At 40.2% G+C, this 20,810-nt stretch overlaps 1 protein-coding gene across 2 annotated transcripts in view; it reads left to right on the top strand.

Annotated features, from left to right (window-relative positions):
- The first annotated feature begins 6,442 nt into the window (after nt 1-6,442).
- The window catches only part of LOC111662300 (plasma membrane calcium-transporting ATPase 1-like), an 82,502-nt gene continuing 68,134 nt past the window's right edge, over nt 6,443-20,810 (top strand). The window contains exons 1-2 of one of the 2 annotated variants that reach the window (XM_023416108.2): nt 6,443-6,752; nt 6,852-6,968. The gene's annotated coding sequence lies outside the window, so the exon portion shown is untranslated. Of the gene's footprint in view, nt 6,969-20,810 lie in introns of both variants that reach the window. The other variant, XM_087176568.1, reaches the window with a different exon arrangement.

Genomic DNA, 20,810 nt, shown 5'->3' with positions numbered 1-20,810 from the left:
GTGCGGTGTGATTACTTGCATCCATGTGTATTTTTGATTTTAGAAATGAAAGTAAAAAGTAAAGAAAAGTAAACCGATGCAAACTAGTTTCATCATTACCAAGTATTAGTCAAGATACTGTCATCTACCTGCGTCTGAATCTACCTGTAATTTCACAAACATTATGGCTGTTACTGAAGTATCTATAATTGAGAGGATCCACACACCAGAATGAAGCGACTCGTGTGAAGCTCGATTGTCCATTTATTTCACCAAATAAAAGAGAGATCCCACAGGCAAACGATGGGGATCAGTGATTGGTCGCACACTGGTGCGCACATTCACAGCTGATTCATGTTTCTGTTTGGCTGCTGATTGGTCGACTTATGTTACTTGCTCCTCTCTCCCACTCATTGAACACAGTCAGTTCAGAAAACTGCAGCCACAATGAAAAGGATGAGTGCACATTCACTGAGGAATATTGGCAACTTTCTGAAGGCAACACAAGCTGATGACTGACCAAAGTGGCTCTGTTAGTCACAAGGCTTTCACGGAAAAGGCTAAAGGAGTGCGAAAAGTTGCCAACACTGCACCTGGCACCAAAACACACGTTTTTATTGCATCTTGATTTTTGTACCATTTTTGATATATTCATACGAAGATGATACCTGTGGGCCAAGCATCTGCGCTACAGGGAGGCAGAATGAATGAATACATTTTCAGGTGGCATCAGAGGTGATCAATCAAGTTCCAGGGGAAGCACCACCCAGCTTGATCACCCTGTCAAATCCACATACGCAGCACTGTGGGTCAAAGTTGAGCCAAGAAGTCACTGTTGGGGTGCTACATGAAAAGCCAGTTTATCCTCTGAGGACTCTGAGCAGGTCAAACATGTTTTTAATAATCCATCTGACAGTTACCAACAAGTTCTGAACCAAAGTGTGTTTTAGCCACACGGCTAAAAATAAAGTCACGTTACCACGAAACACAGCTGCTCAGTGCTGCAGTAACTCTGAGCTGCAGGTGGAATCAGTCTTTCGTATCTGTGAAACTGCAGGGCAGAATCACCAATAACACACCAAACAGTGATGTATGACGCTATTACACTGCAGACAACAAGATCAGTCAGCAGCGTGCTTTAGTCTGTGCTGCTCCGAGCTTTTAACAAATACTGCTCACAATGATTTCTCCCTTTAACACCTTTATTTTTAATGAAATCATTAATACGTGACTAATGATAGTCTGGTGATGATCTGGTGGTTTTGAAGGATCAGTGAAAGCTTCAAGTTTCATTTCCACCGAAGGAAGGAACCGAGAATATTTATGTAAAAAGGCAGAACAACTGAAAAGACAGATTGGATGAGGTAGACTGAGTCATACAGGACTTTTATGAGACTGGTAGGACTGGTGGCAAACTCGGGTTAAACCAGTAATCACTGGGTGACAAGTCCAGGAAGTAGTCTGCACCCTGTCTGCTTTTTCATCACAGTCAGTCACAAAACACCCATCTCACAAAATGGATATGAGACCCAGAGAAGTTGTGGCTGCTTTGGCTGCCAAAAAGATATTTTGGGAGAAGTTCAACTGACCAGTCTCCTTTGCCTCTGTGTGTGTGTGTGTGTGTGTGTGTGTGTGTGTGTGTCTGTGTGTGTGAGAGAGAGAGAGAGAGAGAGAGAGAGAGTGAGAGAGAGAGAGCTCCTGCTGCCTTTGCGGCCATGAACAGATGGAAAGGTGACTTTTTGCCCTGAACTCAGTCTCTCAGGACACTTTCCCTCCAAGACTCTGGACGGCCTCCAGCAACTAAATAAACGCTTTAGATGGTTAAGAGTCTAGACTAAGGGCGCCATTCACAAAACACCATTAGGCTAGGCCAGGTAAGACCCAGCTATCTTCCAACATGGATTTTTATTGTCATCAGTGTCGTTGTTCGGACTTTTTCACATGAACTTTGCACTCACCAGCTCCTTTTTAGAGACACGGGAAACTCAGACAAAGAAATGAAGAAGAAGTGTCCCCCTGGACAAGCTATTGTAACAAGCTGCGCAGGGATCGACTGCCAGGTCAGTTTGCTGACAAACCTTCCTGTTCATCAAACAGCGGTTTGTTTACACGTGTGAGGCTGAGGGTTTGCTGGGTTGGAGTTAACATGTGCTCATGGAGAAGCAGCAGCAAACAAGAGAACATTTGTTAGAATATTAAACAAAACTAAGTAAAATTTAATTATCCCCTACAACACAGGTGGTAAAAGCAATATTACCATGGCCAGAAGTTTTTCATCGTCCTACTCGGAGGCCAGAGGCTGCCGTGTGCTGTACGGATTGTCAAGCACCCTGAGGCAAATTATCCATTTGTGAAATTTGACTATGTAAATAAAACTGACTCTACTTAGTCCATAGTTATGAGACTAAGACGCTCAAATTTTCCTTTCAGATGTTTTGAAGACCAGCTCCAGCTCTGGGTTGGGCTCTCACAGCTGGTTACATTTTGATTTGGTTCATGTTCGGCAAAATACCCGGATTCATTCAGCTCCATTGCTCACAAATCTCTTATCATTTTTTTTTTCTTCTTTCTTCTTTTTTCATCTTTTTGTAAAACATTGAAGTAACATCAGCAGGTCCTCAAATGACCAACCCCTCTGTCCTCTTTTGACGGCACCTGGATGTTGTTTAATGTCGTCCTGGATCCATAGTCCTACCTACCTAACATTACTCTTTTCCATATGGTCATTTCTGTACTCACATCCGATGTCTGTCCTTCGTGGTGGAGGGATCCCTCCTCTGTTGCTCTTACTGAGGTTTGTTATAGGATGTTTAAAAGGTTTTTTGGGGAGTTTTTCCTTATCTAAATTAAGGGCGTGGTGTATTCTGTATAATAAGCTCTTTCAGGTAAATTTGCGTTAGTTTGAGTTGATTCTGTCGTGGTTTAAACTCGAACCTTCGGTGTCTCATCTGTAAAACCTTTATCTTTGCTCAGCCAAAGTTTTAGTTATTTAAAACTTTTATTACCTGCACATGTTGAAAGCAAAATGTAATTAGATTCGATTAGAGGATTCCAACAATAAATTGCTATTGAACATGAACCTGACTTCAGTGTCTGTGAAAAGTCCAGAGGACACCTGCGTGATTAAAAGCTGCTCACAATGAATGAGTCTGCTGCTGCTAATGTGCTTCATTCTGTCAGTGGTTTAGGAAATTGATAAAAGACCTTTGGAAAGGTTTTGGTTTCATTTTGATAGTGGAGCTCGTACGCCTGCAACCACTTCATCAGCAAATCCAGTAACACCAGAGATGAATGTTTGCTTAATTCTCCTCTACCGTGACACTGCAAAACGCAGCTATGCAGCACAGGGGAAACTGGAGTATCGACAAGAAATAGCTGCGATAAATTAAAAAAAGTAAAATTGATCTTGTGCTGTAGATGGAACACTAAAATTAAACTGTTATCCTCCATGTGTCCTCTTCACATTTTATCACCTAAAGCATGAGTTTGATTATTTACAATTATTTTGTCTCTGTGTTTTCCTTGTCCTCACAGATGCCAGGCTTTGTGGACAGTGTCTCTTCAGATTAAATGTCTGGCTCTTCACCTGCCGGTCCTGTCTCGGGCCGACTCTGCAGAATGTATTGACATTAGATACACAGGTGTGTTGTGAAAACAGTGTGTTCAGGAGGGGAGGGGAAGGACTGCGGCCAATCAGGCAGGTGAATCCTGACACAGCACATTCCTCTGATCTGATTCACAGGAGGGTGGTGGGAGAGTCCATCACAGACACGCACTCTATAGATCTGCTCCCCCTCCATCTTTTCAGTTTGACTCAAATATACCTTGACTGTCCAACATCCACATGAGGGACGATCTGACAGTTGATGGAAATGTTCATAAGCTTTGAATTGTAACTGTACGCTCACATCTATCGGCTTTACAAACAGCAGTGAGTGCTTTACTCTTGGTCCTGTGTTTCGTATCTCACGTAGGGTGTCCTAACCATCTGATTGGCGGCAGCTTGACTCCATCTGCATGTTTTTATCTAATTTTTTACAATCAAATGTAAAGGGGAGAAAGGACTGTGCAACCAACTGCAATGATGCAACATGAGCTAAAGTGGGTATAATCAGTACGTTTATATTACATTACCTCAGAGAAGTATCGACCCGAACCTGCAGCTTTATGGAGACTTTTATCCTGCTTTAGTTCACAAGTTTGGTTTTAATGAACATTTCCTGAATGCCTCAGTGTCAGTGTTGTTTTCAGCAAACACACTCTGATAAACTCACTGCACATCATACCTGCTCAGCACCAAACAGCACACAGACACGGTTTAAGGACCGGTGAAGAGAGTGGAGCATTTAGCAGCTGAACAGCCAGATAGGAGTTGGTGGAGACCAAAACCAGAGCCAAGAAAAGTAGAGTGAATACGACTGCAATTGAAAAGTTGTCCTGTGTCCGCTGGATTTGCCGATATGCAACAAATTTGCTAACAGGTTCACTGTATCAAATTTATGTGCAATACTATGTCCATGTTGTGTTCATAACTTATTTTTGCTGCCTTCAACCAGCCAAAGAATCAGTTAATGAAGTTTTATGTTGTTTCTATTCATATAACTTAATTATTTTATTAGCAGTGTTAGTGCATTAATAATATAGAGAACTGCAATGCATTTTTAAATATATTTTGCCAGACTATTATCATTATAGAAAACTAAATAACTCCTTTCAGTCATATCACTCATATTTGCTCTTTAAGACTTCACCGTTTCCATCTCACCTCTGAAACCAACTCATAAACATAATTTCTAGCAGAGAGGGTCGGACAGTAAAGTAAGCTGATGTCTTGTGCACTGCAGAGACAGATTACTACTGTATACAGGTTTTAGGACACAGCAGTGATGGAGGAAGGATGACAGGCGACTGATGGCGACTTTGGGAACAGATATGAGAGTCGGCAGCTCTCCTTCATCTGCAGTCGGTGTTTTATTGAAAGTGGAGCCGTGTGCTGTGCTGTTAAATGGCAGCTTTAACCACCTCTCTGCCTCTCTGTCATTAGCATAGCGTAGGAGGCAGAGCTGATTGAGTGGCCAGTTGGCAGTTAAAGAGAAATTTCTTTTCAGATTCTTTGCTCATGTTCCTGTGTTTGCATCAGAAAAATTCACCGTACATGAGCACAAACAACGGACGTTTATCTCCATCTCTTGTTCTATAATATGTTGTTATGTAAAGATCACATTATTCTAAGTAAGATGTATATGTTTAAATGTATATGCCAGATGGTCAGAGACGTTTTACAGATTTTCACCTGAACATATCCATCATTCCCCACAATGCCTTTGAGAGGACAAGCATCTGTTCCTCTTTGAAGGCTGAAGGTTGGATACATGATCATGATACAAAAACAGCTCAACGCAGTCTTATTGTGGAAAACTCTTTGCTGTTTGACTCAACTGAGATTCAGTTCAAATCAAACTCAGATTCAATTTTGTATTTTTTAATTGGACATAAATTCTCCTTCTCCCAGGGGCACAGAATAAATGAATGACAACAACAAGTAAATATAATTCTGCTCTTCAAAATAGTATTCAGGTTGACTGACTTCTTTTTTTTTTTTTTTTACCTGCTCCCAAAATTACTCCAATGATTTATTAATTTATTATTTATTAATAAACAAATTTTATCTCAAAATATTACAACCTCTTGAAATATTGTATCTTTATTCTTAAAACATTGCAATTTTTTATTTTGAAATTTTTTTATTACAACTTTATTGTCAAAATACTGTGATTTTTATCTCAAGTTTTTTTTTTACTTTATTCTCAGAATATTGTACTTTTCTCTTTTGCTTGTAATATATGAACATATTCTAGAAATAGTACTTTTTTTCTCACATCATTTTCCCCCTCAAAATATATGACCTTTCTGACCTTTTGAAATAGTACAGCTCTATGAAAAGATTTTCTACTTTAATACTTATAACTTATACTTATAACTTGAAATAACTTTTTATTGTGCAACTCATTCTAGAAATATTAACACTTTTTTAAATCAAAATATTGAGTCCCTTTCTGGAAATAGGCTATTATTTTTTTGACAGATAGTCTATATTTTTTAGATTAACTTCCTCCTTCTTGATATTGTCCATTGGGAAAAAAAAGGAGAACTGAATTGAGAGTGTCTCATCATTTAAATTATTTCCCTTTGGCGGAAATGAGCCTCCATACATTACTCCGGAATAGATCCAGATGTGGGTTTGGTGGTTCCTTCCTCTCAAGTTTCCAGGGCTTCAGCCTGGATCTTCTCCCCGGGCTTGGTGCTCTCGATAGTTCGGGCTCGGTTTCAGCTTCAGCTTGATTACCTCATTAATTCATAGATCCACCTTAAAAACTGTATAATCCCGGGCTGGTCCCTCCCTCCCTCACTCTCTCGCGGTCTCCAGCACCAGTTCACCTCCCTCTGTCAGTTCCCCCAGCTCACCAGGAAAAGACGCTGGTCCGGACGTTGGGTCTTTTCTCTGGTCCTGTTTGAATGTGTCGGACCCCCCCCTCACCCCCCTCTCCCCCAGTCCCACCCACCGCTCTGCAACACATACACACTACCAGTGCTCATTTACTGGATCTGCTCTTTGTTATCAGAGCATTTCCCTCCTCTGCTTTTTATTTCAAGAGAGAGGGGGGAGTTTATTTTCCCTTTTACCGGATTGATTTCTGACTGAATCTGGATCTGGTTTGTTTTCCTTCCTCTGGGCAGCCGCTGCAGGGACCAGAGCCGACGCTTCGGCGAACGTAATTACAGTCAAATAAACTGGTTTAAACGTCGGAACAAAGGAACGGTGAAGATTTTCCCCCCTCACCCGGTGTGTCAATCATTTTTCCCCACCGCAGTTGTCAACTTGGAGCCCTGGCGGGAAATGGACAAACCCCTTTAAACTGAAGACGCTGCTCGCCGCTCACCAAACACAACCGCAGGACGTGATTTGGACGAGGATCCCCGGAGTGGAGGTAAGGTCGATTCTCTCTGTCTTTTAAACTTTACTCGCCATCTGTCGGCTTTCTTCCACTTCACTTGTGGCTAAAAGACAAGAAAACATGACATCGTTTGTCAGCCAGCGACCGTTAAAGTGAAATTTTAAACGTGTTTTAAGGAGTCTGTCGTGTCCCTAGTTGTCCGCACTGCTTAGCATCCGGGTAACGTTCACAACTGCCGTTTCTTTACCTTGACACCCACTTATTAGCAACTACGGGCGAATTTGGGATTTTCCACAGGTGTGAACGCACAACTACCCTGTTCAGGGACACTATAACCTCTAATTTGTTGTATTCTCTGCGAGATTTATCTCAACAGTGTCTCACATTTCCCCCAGAATCATGTTTTTTTACCCGTTTCTTCTCGTCAAACGTCCCGACAGTTAGCTAGGTTACAGCCCCGATACGTGCCTTTCTCTCCTCTGCAGTCAACGCTGTCAAGTCTCCATTCAGAAATGTGGACGTTAAACGCCAACTTACATCGCTTTTTGACAAACCAAAGCGACTGTCAAAGAACACTCGGTGGTTATTGTACGATCGTCTGGGATTAAACACACATATAATTAATCGAATATCACTTAATTCTGATATCATAACAACTTTTCAGACTTGTTACGCAGTACTCGCTAGTTTCTGTCGCCAACCGCTGTTATTTTTCCAGCGAGGAGATCGTGAGTGCTAAAGTTGTTATTTTAGTAAAATAAGATGTTTTTTACGTGTAGTGGAAACATGCCGAATCGAAAAGCAGTTCCCAGTGATTCTTAACAGGTTTTTTACGGTGTATAACATTTTCAATGTTGTAAGCTAACAAGGAAAATTAATTAAAATAGTCAGATTCTGCGTGGCGCTGTTGTGACGGGTCTCCCCGGGCGGCGGAACGGCACGTATCGACCGTTGCAGTGGCTGCAAGGCAGGAATCAGACCGTATGCGGATGTCTCCGAGTGTCTGGAAACAGTTTGCTCATAGTCTCTGTCTACAATGTTTTGTTTTCCGAGTGATATTTCCCTTGGTAACCAAAAGAATCCATTGTCAACTAGTAAATCACACGGTCTCTAGGAACTTGATAATAAAACATGCTTCTTTTTTTTTTTTTTTCAGCAGACACTGGTTGCCGGGTTGTTGCTCTAGTTTTGATATTATAATGTGTTTCTTGGTATGACTGGTGTCCTCGCGCTGTTGTCGTGAATGCAGTGCCTTCAGGGTGAGCTTGTTCAGCTTGTTGGAGTGGTTTCCCCACATTTAGCACTCACATAGCACTTCTGCTTTCCACGCTGTCATACTGACAGGCGGCAAGGAACGAGGGTGGGGATTTTTTGTTTGTTAGTATTTTTGTTTACCGAGCTCGTTTTGTTTTAATTAACGGGCTTTCTGCTCGCGATGAACCATCCTTACGTCATTTGCTGAGATGGGCGGATGAGCAGGAGCAGCTATACTTCTTTTTCCTCCTCTCTTCTCATTTCATCCATCTCCTCCTTCTCCTCCCCCTCCTCCTCTCTTCTCTATCTGGGTGTGTCCTGCCTTATTGCGTTAGGAAGGAGGGGGGATCCCGCATCTTGGCTCATGGTGACTCCTCCTCAGCTTGTGACCTCTAAACGAGGGCATTGCTTCTTCTGTTTTCCTATGCTGCTATTTTACCACACAGAGAAGCTCTCTGCAAAGAAAATCAGTAGCAGGGAAACTTTGGTGCCCGCTTAGAGAAGTAGGTTAAATTTTAGGTGATTCTGAGGGGAGCAATGGCACAGTGACTCTGTTGTTTCCTGGATCCTTAAGGGAAAATGGCTACTTTTGATCAAATATGCTTGTTTTTCACTAATGAATTCATGGTATTTCACCAGCTGTGAGACCACGGGTCTATAATTGACCAAATCTTGCAAAATGCTTTATATCCATTTGAATTTAAAGGAGAAAGCACATGATTAGTGATGCATTGATCTGAATCTGTGTGGGTGCTGGGACCTGACAGAGCCGCATAATGACACAATTTCAGAAACCTTGTGGAGGGATTATGATTACTTCAGAGTTCTTGCACACCACAAAGTCTTACTGATAGACGCATTGGATTAAAACACTTAATTAACAAGTTTACACCCCTCATTTCTTCATCATGTAAAATTCAGAGATGGATTTTAATAAAGTCAGTGCAGATGATCATTGAAGAACATGATTCTTTGTGTTTCTTCACAGGACAATGTATTAAAATTTGAACAATCCTATGTCGACTGTTCAGGATTCCCCTCATGAAATGGTTTAGCTGAGGTCGTCTGCCACTCAGATCCTGATGCATCTTGTCTTGCGATATAATTAGTTAATAGATGATCGCCTGAACAGCAGCTACACTAATGGCATTTGCTGTGTGAAATGGCACCTCTGCTCTTGTTCCCTGAAGGTTAACAGTTTAATTTTAATGAAAGCATATTTATTTTTTATGAAGTTAACAGAGGTGGTCTTTACTTGATGTTAGGTAGGCTATGGCATATCTGGTTTAACTACAGCTGAAAAGATTAGTTGATTAATCATTAGTTGATCGACAGAAATTGACAACAACTGTCTTAATCAGTTCATCATTAAAGTAAATTTTCAAACAAAAATACAGAAAATTTACCAATTCTATCATCTAGAGAGTAAATATTTGCCGCTTTTCTCAGTTTCATATCACTATAAAAGAAATATCTTTAGGTTGGTCTATTAGGACTGTTGGTCAAATAAAATAAGACATTAATGTAATGACATCACCTTGAGCTCTGGTTAAACTGTGATTGACATTTTTGATGAGTCAGTTAAACGAGAAAGTAATAACCAGAACAATTGGTAAAAATAACTGTCTTGCAGTCCTAAAGCTAGAATTATGCTTCTGTCAAGATGCACATAAATGTTTTTGCAAAAAGAACGTGTGGTGTCGACCTGCATGTCAAGCAAATGGACTGGTTGATGTTGTGATCTTTTTCTTACAGAGTTTGCATGTATGTTTTAGCAGGGTACTGCCACAAGTGATCTTCTCGCAGAGATCTTCTTCTGCAGCCTCAGAACTGAGTCAGCCCAGTGATCCAGATGAGACAGGGCTAGGAGGGGGGAGCAGGGAAAACACAGCTTCAGGTGTGCACACTGGCACTTCACAATGTTATGAGTGCAAAGGATAGGATACAGTTTCACTTTTTAAGCTAGGACTCTCCTGGTACATTTAAGTGTCCCACTCTGCCACTGTGGATGTGTGTGCATGTGTGGGTGTGTTAGCACATTGTGTGTGCAGCAGCCTCTTGTTTTCTGTATTTTTGCTTCCGAGAATCATGGAATGTCTTTGATATTGGTACTGACTACCAAATTTCTTGTATCGTGACATTGCTTTCAGGAATTGTTGGGTCTCATTATGGCAGTGTAGCAATGAAAAGGTATTGGTGTTAAAAAGAGAAAGTGAGAGCAGTATTGAGGTGAGTATGACATGTTGTACTGAGCTATTACTGCTGTGAAGGTGTATTTCATACTGAATTTACCATGTGAACCATGTAGTTGGCTACAGGTGATTCCACCCCTGATTGTTTATTCACCAAGCCTGTATTTGCTCGCGCTGGCCACACCCTAGCTGTTATTTGAGACTCTGCCGTTATTTGAATGCCAGTTTTGCGATGAAAAGTTTACATTACAAAAGCCTGCTGTGATGGAATATATGCTGGGATTGGCTGAAGCCCCCTTATACTCTGTACAGGATAATGGATAGGCATGGATAATAAATGGATGGATGGTGCCAGCTATGGTCTGCAGTTGAAATTATCCTAATGAATAATGTCTGAAAATAATGCACCATGATCCCTTCCCAGATGAGGACACAGTCAGGTTTACCTGCAGACAGATGAGTGCCCTGTTTGTGTCTGAAGCTGCTGCTGAGGTCCTGATGAAGAGACAGGTGCTGACTCAGTGTGTCTGTCCTCTTAACGTCCTCCAGGAGGTTCAGGCTCCTTCAGCAGGAAAAAGAAGATTCGGTTTGATATTTCATTGTGATTTATTTATAGAGATTAGTCAGAATATTTACTGAAGATGCTCTTTATAATCTCAGGTGTCACTCTCACCTCTGTTACTTGCTACCAACGCTCCAGGTGGTGTTACTGGAGAGATTATAAAGTGTTGAGCTTTCTTATTATTTATGATTTCTTTGACAAACCGAAATAAAGTTTAATAGAGTTTTTATTGATACTAAACAGACAAACGCTGCAAATACTTGTTTTTCTCATTATAACAGCAAGTGCCTAGTATTTTTGAATAAATTATTAAATGACTGAAGGTCAGACCTGACTGAGGTTCATTTGTTATGACCAGCTGGACAAATGTATCTGCATCTACGTTAGTTTCAGGGTAGATATCAGGAAAAATGGACCTGTAAATGTGTTTTTATTTTGAATTTTGAATTGATCTTTCAGTTCTGTGTGCATGATCAACCTGCTCCCCCCACTGAGCATTAATGAAGTTTAATCTTTAAGTTTGTTTCTCAACTATATTGTAAAGCAGTGATTTTCCTACATTTCCCAGAAGGGACTTTACTTTTTAAAACTGTTGATGGAGATGTTTTGATATGTACATCAGTCTGTTTACCCATTAGGTTAAAAAAAATGTTGTCAAGCCACCAAATTCACCAAAACACACATTAACAGCGGCGGTGATTTTAATGAGTATGTGGTTTTCAGTGGAAATGGGTTTGAAATGTTGACACCTCAGACCAACTGCAAACAAGTGTGTTACTGTGATCTCAGTGGTTCAGACCTTCAGACCCCAGATGGAGTCCAAACTCTCTGGGGCCAGATTTCCTTTTCAGTTTCCTCTCTCACTGCTGAACTGAAATTACATAGTTTTTGATTACATGTAGTGCTCAGGGACCATGGGCAAACCCCCCAAAATAATCTTGTTTTATTTTGACTCTTTAACATGCACTTGAGCAAACTCTGATCTTTTATTGTCTCAGGTTTTATGCTTTTGCCTCGATGCTTTTATGTTTAGTCTGGCAGTTTTATACTCTAGTCCTGACAAAACAACATTTCATATTTTTTACAGCTGACAAACTTGAACTTGTAACGTTATATCTGTAGTGAGTAAATACTATCTGTGCTATTATTTAGCTAACTGCAGAATCTCCTGAATCAGGGGTAGGTTAAAGGGGTAAAATCCTCCATCACATAAAGTGGGGTCCAAAAGTCTGTGTACACATCATTTTATACAGTGATATCAGTTCGAGCTGAAAGTGGTAGTTGTTTAACAGAAGATTCATTTTCAACAATTGTGACATTAACTTGGACTCTAGGTTTGGATGATTGTGACGTTCGTTTCGATCAAATGATTAATCAATTGATCCAGAAAATAATTTGCTGATTAGTTGATAACTGAAATAATCATTAGTTGTTGCCCCAACATCAATATTTAATATGATGTAGTTATAATATTGTACATTTTCACGAAACCTAAACCATTTATTAACGGAATAACAAGGCAGGAAGGTTTGTTCATGATTTTTTGCAATTAATTGAATACCTGTAAAATCCAAGCACTTCATCAAATCAATGCAAAAATCCAATATTGACATTTGGATTCTAAAGTTAGGGAGATTAATTGGATAGATGTCTTGGTTTAAACGATATGGCGAAATTTCTGCCGGCTGACAAATTTACATAGTCTCACTGTATATCGTCATATTGCCCAACGCTAGTCTGTTGGACACCATCACTGTGGCAGCACCATCCAGTCCTACACCTACAGCGCCTCATGCTCCTGTGGCGGTCGAGAGTACGGCATCGTTCACAACTGGGACCTGAGAAACCGACCGAACACACCGTCTGTTACACGGTGTGGATGGAGGGTTTTTAAAATTCAGTGAAATGTGGAAACCCCTCTGCAGACGGAATCCCTGCCTGTGAACCAGATCCAGCAGCGCACACTTTGTTTCTTATGTAAGTCCACATCAATTATTAATGGACGCAGTGCAGCTGTGAGAAGCTCAGTCCTATACTTAAGATATGGATGGTCTCTCCTCAGCATAGCCTCTGTGTTCATCGTTATAATAGAGCTGTTGGCCTTAATAATTATTTTATAATTCTGCTGGCAGGAAAGAGTTCACCCCACTGTAACGGAGACCTACCGAATTACAGCTGTGTGTAATGTCGTTATTATTAATTAATTTTTTAATTTAACCAGTAAAGTCTCAAACCAATACGGATAACACCAAATATGCCACAAATAAGAATTAAACAGAAATGTAGGTATTTAACTGAGTAAAATTTCTAACACCATTGACTGTGAACATTTACACGTCATATGAGATGATGCTTATCATTGCTGCAACTAATGACTGTGATAATTATCAGCTAATTCTGTCCATTAATTGATTAATCCATAATCCTTAAACAAAGTGTTTGTGGTAGACTGCAGACTCATGTAAGGGTTTGTGTAATATTTGTATCAGCTGGTTTTATTTATCTCCTCCACAGGCTTTTATTTGAAACAGGCCAATGTTAAAGATAGGTCGTTACTTCTAATTTCTCCTGTTTAATAAATATATTTGATCATACTTGAGCAAGAGGCTTTTCTGTTTCCGATCTCCTCCTGTTTTAATTTGTTATTAATGCAAACTCATGTCATACTCACCACTCAGCTGAAAACACTTTCTCTTTTGACACAAAATGGTTTCCACTCACTTCTATTTTGCCGTTTCTTCATTTGCTAGAAAGCTGCTGTCAGTGAAGTTCCAGCTTCCACAGATGTGGCATAATCCCTTCCTCTTCTGGTGGGTTTTTACTGCAAGTCTCTTAATATTACAACATGTCTGACAGTTCTTCTTAACATATTCTGTACTAGAATACATTTCAAGTACAAGAAGTGTTAATTTCACGTGAAATACATGCAGGAAATGTTGGGGTTAACTGACGGTAGCTTAACAGCGATTGAAAAAACAGCAAAGTAAAAGTGCGCAGAATATATTTTTGAGTTAAACAGTATTTACGTTAAAAGAAGAAACTGTTCTGAAGGAATAGGTGCCTTTTTAAGGGCTTTTTAGTTCTTATATTTGTGAATTTAGTTTATATAATGGCCGTGGAAAATAGATTTTTGATTTCTAATTGGCTTACAGGTTAAAGTCTGCAGCTCGGCCCAAGGCTGAATGGTTTGACAAATTTGAGTTAGTCTTTGTTTCACTCCATCTCACATGCACCAGCAGAATTTGCAGCACATGTAAATTTCAGACCTGTTCAGTGCCATACAACGTATGTTAAAGTGCATGTAACCATAGCAACAGAACTGATGCTTCAGGCTATGTGGTTAGTGGTTAATTGACTGGTGAAACTAACCAACCCATGGATCACAGCGGACGACAAATACACTTTAAAGCATGGCAGAGAATTCAGACACAGCTGACCCTCGTTCCTCTGGCCAGTAGAAATGATAGAAGAGACAGTAATGGGCTCTAAGATGTCCACATAGAGACGATAATGGACTCCCATCGCAGTGTTGTCTGCCTCCTCATTGGACATGATTGTCATGGGGACACTTCATGGCTGTGGGTCCACTCTGCACCTAGCTTTTAGAAATATGCACACAGACGTCTTGGAGGCGTCAGCAGGATTGATGATTGTAACTAGACCATCTGACAGTGTCCTCCTGACACATGCTTACATAATACCTGTGTGTGTGTGTGTGTGTGTGTGTGTGTGTGTGTGTGTGTGTGTGTGTGGTGTATTTGGCAGTTGGCAGGTGTTTCGTAGGTGGGAATGTGGGAGTTTGTGTTTGTGAGTGACAGACAGGAAGGTCTGAGCTGTAGGACATTCAGCAACAGTATCATCCTAAACACTCCTGAAAAATAATGAACTGGATCAAAGAGTCTCTCTGTGATCAAATCTAGGCAGGTCCAACATCCATCGTGTATAAGCAACTTAAGTTATTAATAACTAAAAGATTTAGTTTTGATCTATAATCACCCTTTTTTGGCAGAGAGACCATTCACATTACAGGTTTTATTGGTGGGCTAATTAATGGTGACAACCAGTGGCGCTAACCTGAAAATGAGATGAGTAGCAGTAGAAATGAAATGTTAATTGAATATGTATTGATCCAAATACTTTAGGCCCTAATTCACAACTGTGACATTGTAAATGAAAACTGATATCAAATGCTTAAAAGCTTGACTGAGGGTGAATGGTGTCAATGGGTGGTTTCTTTTTGAGTACAGACACCAGCTGCAGAGAGCCTGTTAACCACCCGTTTAACTTTACCCGATATTTAATTATCATTAATTGTCTAGTGCTGATAAAATCTGCTGCCAGTGACAGGGAAAGCGATAGTCACCACTGGCTATAAAGGAGAAGCTGCTACCTGTTTTGTGCATTGATTTTTGCTAATAAAATAGTGTGTAAAGGTAAAAGGTTTGATAAAGGATCCGCGTTGGAGCTTAACAGACCTGGTTATTTTCGAAACTGGAAACTGAATTCAAACTTAAACCGGCTATCAGAACAGTTCCCAGCCCATCACTCAAATACATGATTCAGTCAAATACTAATGTTTTATTTTCACATTAAGTTCGACTGTTACAATCGACCATAATTACAATTTACAGTAGGTCAAGAAACAAGCACATTGAGGAGCTGAAGGAGAGACACTGTTGATAAAGTCTTTACATAGTCTTTCTTGTGTTGGCTTAATATGTTTGTATTAATCACAGTCTGAGCAGTTTGGACTGTGGGCCAACTGATTAGCTTAATGTCTGGTTATTGGTCACTGGTCATTGATATTTGGAGATGTTCCTTGTCTAATTATGTTGCATTTAGACTAATTATTGAAAATGATGAGGTTATATTTATCACAGAAAGTAATTTGCGATGTCTGTAATTTGACGCATTCAGTTTATCGTCCAGACTTCCCCTCTGTTTGGATTCATTGATGCTAAACTATGTGAAGACATGTTTTTACCAGTGTCTGGACTTAATTTCCATTTGTCTTTATTATTCAGTCTGACATTGTGTTAAGATTTGCTGTTTTCATTTAGGGAGAGGCCTTATTAAGAAATATGTCAATTCTGTAATTTGACACACGACAACCTGGTGCAGCTGCAAACATTTCATCAAAAGTTGAAGACGTTCAAGCTCTACATGTAATCAAGGGTTGTAAAACTATTTGATTGGTTGGTTGTTTTTCCAACCAGGGAAATATCTGTCAATTAACACAGATATAGACAATAATTAGAGGTGTGGACCCAGGCTGCTGTAGGTGGACACATTGAAGCAGCATGCGCTGTTTTGTATACCAAATCCAAATAAAGCTTAACTGTGCTTATGTGACAGGAACTTCTCATGTTCTGAGCTGTGAACGTGTCGCCCAATAAGAGAAGTTCCTATTTTAAAGAAAAAATAATGACTAATCTTCAAAACAAACCAAATGTAAAAAAAAAAAACATGTGTGGCATGATCTTAAGGTCGCTCCCTGGCTTCATGCATCCTCCCTAGCTAAAATATGTATACACTATACATATTGAGATAAATAAAACAATAAAATTATAATGCAGGAAAGAGTTGAGAACAAACTAAACTAACATTAAACATCTGAACTATCAGTATCTCAACCTGTGTTTTAGCTCTTGTTTCCGTCTTTGTGCTCTAACTTTAACTTTTTTCACCTCCCTAAAGGTGAAGGTGTTGCTATGACACACTCAGATGTGTGTGTGTGCGTGTGTGTGTGTGTTAATCCTGATGAAGCCGTCGGTGCAGAGAGGTGTTGAAGCTTGTTGTGAATGTGATGAACTGCAGTGAGCTGAGCTCTGTGTGTGAGTATGTGTTTAATGCTGTTTCTAACAGACAGATACGTCTGAGTGGGAATGTTACATGTGAGTGCAGTTGCTGCACCGTAGGTTGGGACAGTGTTGTTGTGCGTCAACAGTTGCTATGAGGATCAATAATTATCCGTGTGCTGAGTTTTACCAGCTGATATTCAGCCTCTGCGGATTGATCTGTCTGTGATTGATCTGCTGATGAGCCCCAACAATCTTTTACATGATCATGTTTTAAAAATATATACTTCTGTATGGTGTAAAAATTCACATCTGAAAAAACATCTAAAGATTTTGTTCTTAAGCTTATTGTCTGAACGGCCTTTTATCTCTTCATGTCGAACAAAGTGTTAAAAAAAATCCTCAAATAAATACATCATAAATATTAATATATGAGAACTGGGGGTGGGAAATAAGGACAATTTGATAACATGATACTGATATATATTATGTTAAAATACATTTTCTTCAGATCCAATTGAAAACAGTTTATGCATAAAATAACCAAATGTCTGTTTTAGGTTACTTCAAACTTAAATCTGAGAAACCAAAGACTCAGTGCTCCAATGTCAGCAAATGTGCTTTCATGTGCGAGCTGTTAAGATGGATTTATGCCTCTGCATTGCAAAGTGTAGTTTTGGAGCCGATGTAAGTAGCAGCTGTAGCTGACGTGCCCCTTTTCAAAAACGTAACTACAAATTGGGGCCAAAGGAATTGTGAAGGACTGTGTTTTCTCCCCTTATGTTTCTGGTTCTGACAGAGATTGGTCGTGAATACAACATGAGGCATGATGAAAAAAGCCTCATCTAGCAAAGGCTTCTCCACTGCAAACCTTATGCTCACCGCTCTCGATCACCGTGAACATAAGACTGTAAATACTGTGGGGAATAGAATTAAACAGTCTAATCAAATACAATATACCTGTTCATTGTTGTGGTGGTTATATTAGTGGGTAAAGTCCGATGCTGATCTGTAAATCAGACTGTAAATTAAGTCTTTGTGCCTAGTATAAATCCAGCTTAACGTTGCCACCTCACCACGCATTGATGAGGTGGCAACAGAGTAAAACTGCGTGGCCACCTTAGATCCTAACCTCTGCCATATGCTGCAGACTGTTGTTATTCCCCTGCAGGAATCTTATCACATAGCCAAGGGAGAGGGCGGCTACCTCGCTGGCACAGCTACTGTCATGTTTACATCAGAAGCAATGGAGGCAGCATCTGAAAGTTCCTTAATGTTCAACTTACATAAGTGATTCAGCTCCAGGACTGACCGGTGTTCATGCAGACTCTGTAGGCCACTGTGTGTGTGTGTGTGTGTGTATGTATTAAATGTTGGCAGCTCACTTGTCATCCCTCTGCAGCATGTTAACAACTGATAAAGATAAGAGAATAAAGAGCGGGATGCTGCAGGAGAAAGGGGAGTATCAGAGAGCAGAGAGCTCTTTTCCCAGCCAAGCTGCCAGAACTGAAACACAGAACAGAGCTGCTAGTGAACTGACTCAGTTAGTGGGTCACTATTTCATCACTGTTAACTTAGTTTTTTATCAGCATTCAAAGATGTTTTAAGCTCATTATGTGTGTTGCGTTTCATCTTGAACCTTAATGTGTCATTCTTATGGTTTTCTTTGGTCACTCCTGATCATTAAAGGTTGAGCCTGTATGTAATGTACAGGTGTGCTCCCACTCCCTCCTTCACCTGATAGAGACTGTCTGGTTCAGATATTGTCTTCCATGTCCAAACAGGTTAAGAATTGGGAGATGACCATCTTTCATCATCATATTACGATTATTACATATTAGGAGGCAATATGGACAAATCCTGTATTATACTACATGTAGTTTTATATCAATATATATGTGTGTGTGTGTGTGTGTGTGTTTTTTGTTTTTTTTGGGAAATTCAAATGGGAATCTTTGTTGAAAAATTGATAAACAATCGAGAACATTAAAAGTGGATGTATGAAAGCACATGATGCTGAATGTATGAGTCGTGAACATTTATTTTTAACATGTACAATGACCTAGAGACATATGATCCAACCATATGACTGGAAAATGTGAGAAATTGCTGACTATTTGTTTTACATGATTTGAGTTTTGAACACATTAAAAACACATTTGTGTCAGGACCAAGTTCCACTAACACCTGTATGCAGTTGTTCTTTACAGTCTGTCAGTCTTAGGTGTACTCATAGACCGCAGGAGGAGGTGTGTGTCTGTGTGTGTCTGTGTGTGTCTGTGTGTGTGTGTGTGTGTGTGTGTGTGTGTGTGTGTGTGTGTGTGTACGTCAGTGAGCGTGTCCTCCCAGAGACAGTCAGAATAAGGTGTCGGTCAGAGGAGGAAGTGAGCAGATGGAGGGTGGATAGAGAGCCAACAGGAAGTGGAGGCTTGATGGTTTCCTCATGTTGTGTTGGCCACATTTAGGATTTCACTTCCCTGTGCTCAAACAGCCAACAGGTGCTGGTGTTAGTGTGTGTGCCACATTTTAGTCCATCTCTTCCTCTCTTCAAATTATTTTTTGTTCTTCTTCACCTCAAAGGAACTTCTAAAAAAACCAAGACCTTGAGAAGTGTTTAAAAGGCCAGTTTATAGTTTAAAAGCAGCAGAGGTATTCACACATTAGTCCAATCTGTCGAAACTATTTCTCTCTCTGAAGGAGATTTTTTAGAAGTTGTAAAACTGTTGGGGTTATTTAGCATTCTGCTCATAAAGACAATCTTTTGTTGGATAAACAACTATTTTTCCGTGTGTTTGTGGGTCTATTCTTAAAAACTCCTAATTGAAAGCCTCCTGACACATTGAGAGGCAGCTGTTAAAACTAGTAACTACACTGATAATGAGATGATGATACACTGATGATGCATAACTACAGCTCTGACCCAAATGCTGTGTGAAATTCAGGCCAGGTCAAAAAAATGTCATAAAATCTGCCTCTCCCACCACAAACTCAAAAACTCATTTTAGAAGGCGGTATTTGCATTGACAGCAGCGTTACAGTCTGGAACAGTCAACCCAGGGCGAGTCTCGCTCACATTACGAGCTAATGGTACCTCCAACTGGCCCCGGCTTCCTCTGAATAACTAAAGTCATAAACTTTTGTTTACAAGGACACAGGTCCGTACTGCGTTTTGGAAAAATACTAAATTCAGATGGATGAGGCCGACCATTAAATATTTTAGTGAAAACATCCTCCTCCTTGGAGACTGGTTAAAAAATGACCCAGTGCATCACTGTCCATGTTTAGTGTTGTTGATTCACAGGACATAATCGTCTGTGGCATTTCTCCTTCAGTACCCAAAATAAAAATTGAGGGAGATATTGATTTTCTTTTTTTTTTTCTTCTTTTTTTAAAATCTTGTTGAATCAGAGCTTAATCAAGATTAATATATTGTAGTGTGTTATATTACTTTGTTGCTAATGTATCTGCATTGCTTTGTTGTCATGGACCATGTTTCTAGATACATATTGAAGAGAAGTGGAGATGTACTCTCCTAATGCTGACTCATTTTAATACATTTTTGTAATATTATGTATTATTCAGGGCACCTCCCCATCCCACAGGTACACTGCAGAGCTGTGGGAAACCTTGTAACGTCGTATAACATAATTGCCATATAAGTCATTTATTTATTTAATGAGTTTGACGGTTGTTTAGGTTGTGTAACCATGGCCCCATTTTCCTACATGTTTTTAAGGCATTGCCAAAAGTGGTCACGAGGTGAGGTGAGTCAGGATCTGAGCAGTTCTGTGGGGAAACCCTGCTGACGTTCAGTCCTGGTTCCTGTTCAGACTGCAGACGCTGCAAAGAGTCCCTGCTGTGGTATGTTTTCTGTCCTGAAAACAGGGAACTCTACGACAGACACACAATCCTACTCGGATCTCATTCCCGGTCCTGGTCTGTGGTCCGTGCAGGGAGAGCAGGGTCAGTGGAATGCAGTGTTTGTGTTGCAGACGCTGGGCGTGGCTCCGGTTGGCCATGGTGCCTGAGCAGTCAGCACGCAGCCATTCATCACGGTGTGTACACATGG

Source organism: Seriola lalandi, unplaced genomic scaffold, assembly GCF_002814215.2.
Source record: "Seriola lalandi dorsalis isolate HSWRI2012SDOR001 ecotype SW California unplaced genomic scaffold, Sedor1 jcf7180002054561, whole genome shotgun sequence".
NCBI classification, from domain to species: domain Eukaryota; kingdom Metazoa; phylum Chordata; class Actinopteri; order Carangiformes; family Carangidae; genus Seriola; species Seriola lalandi.
This window is presented reverse-complemented; position numbering and strand designations above follow the sequence as displayed.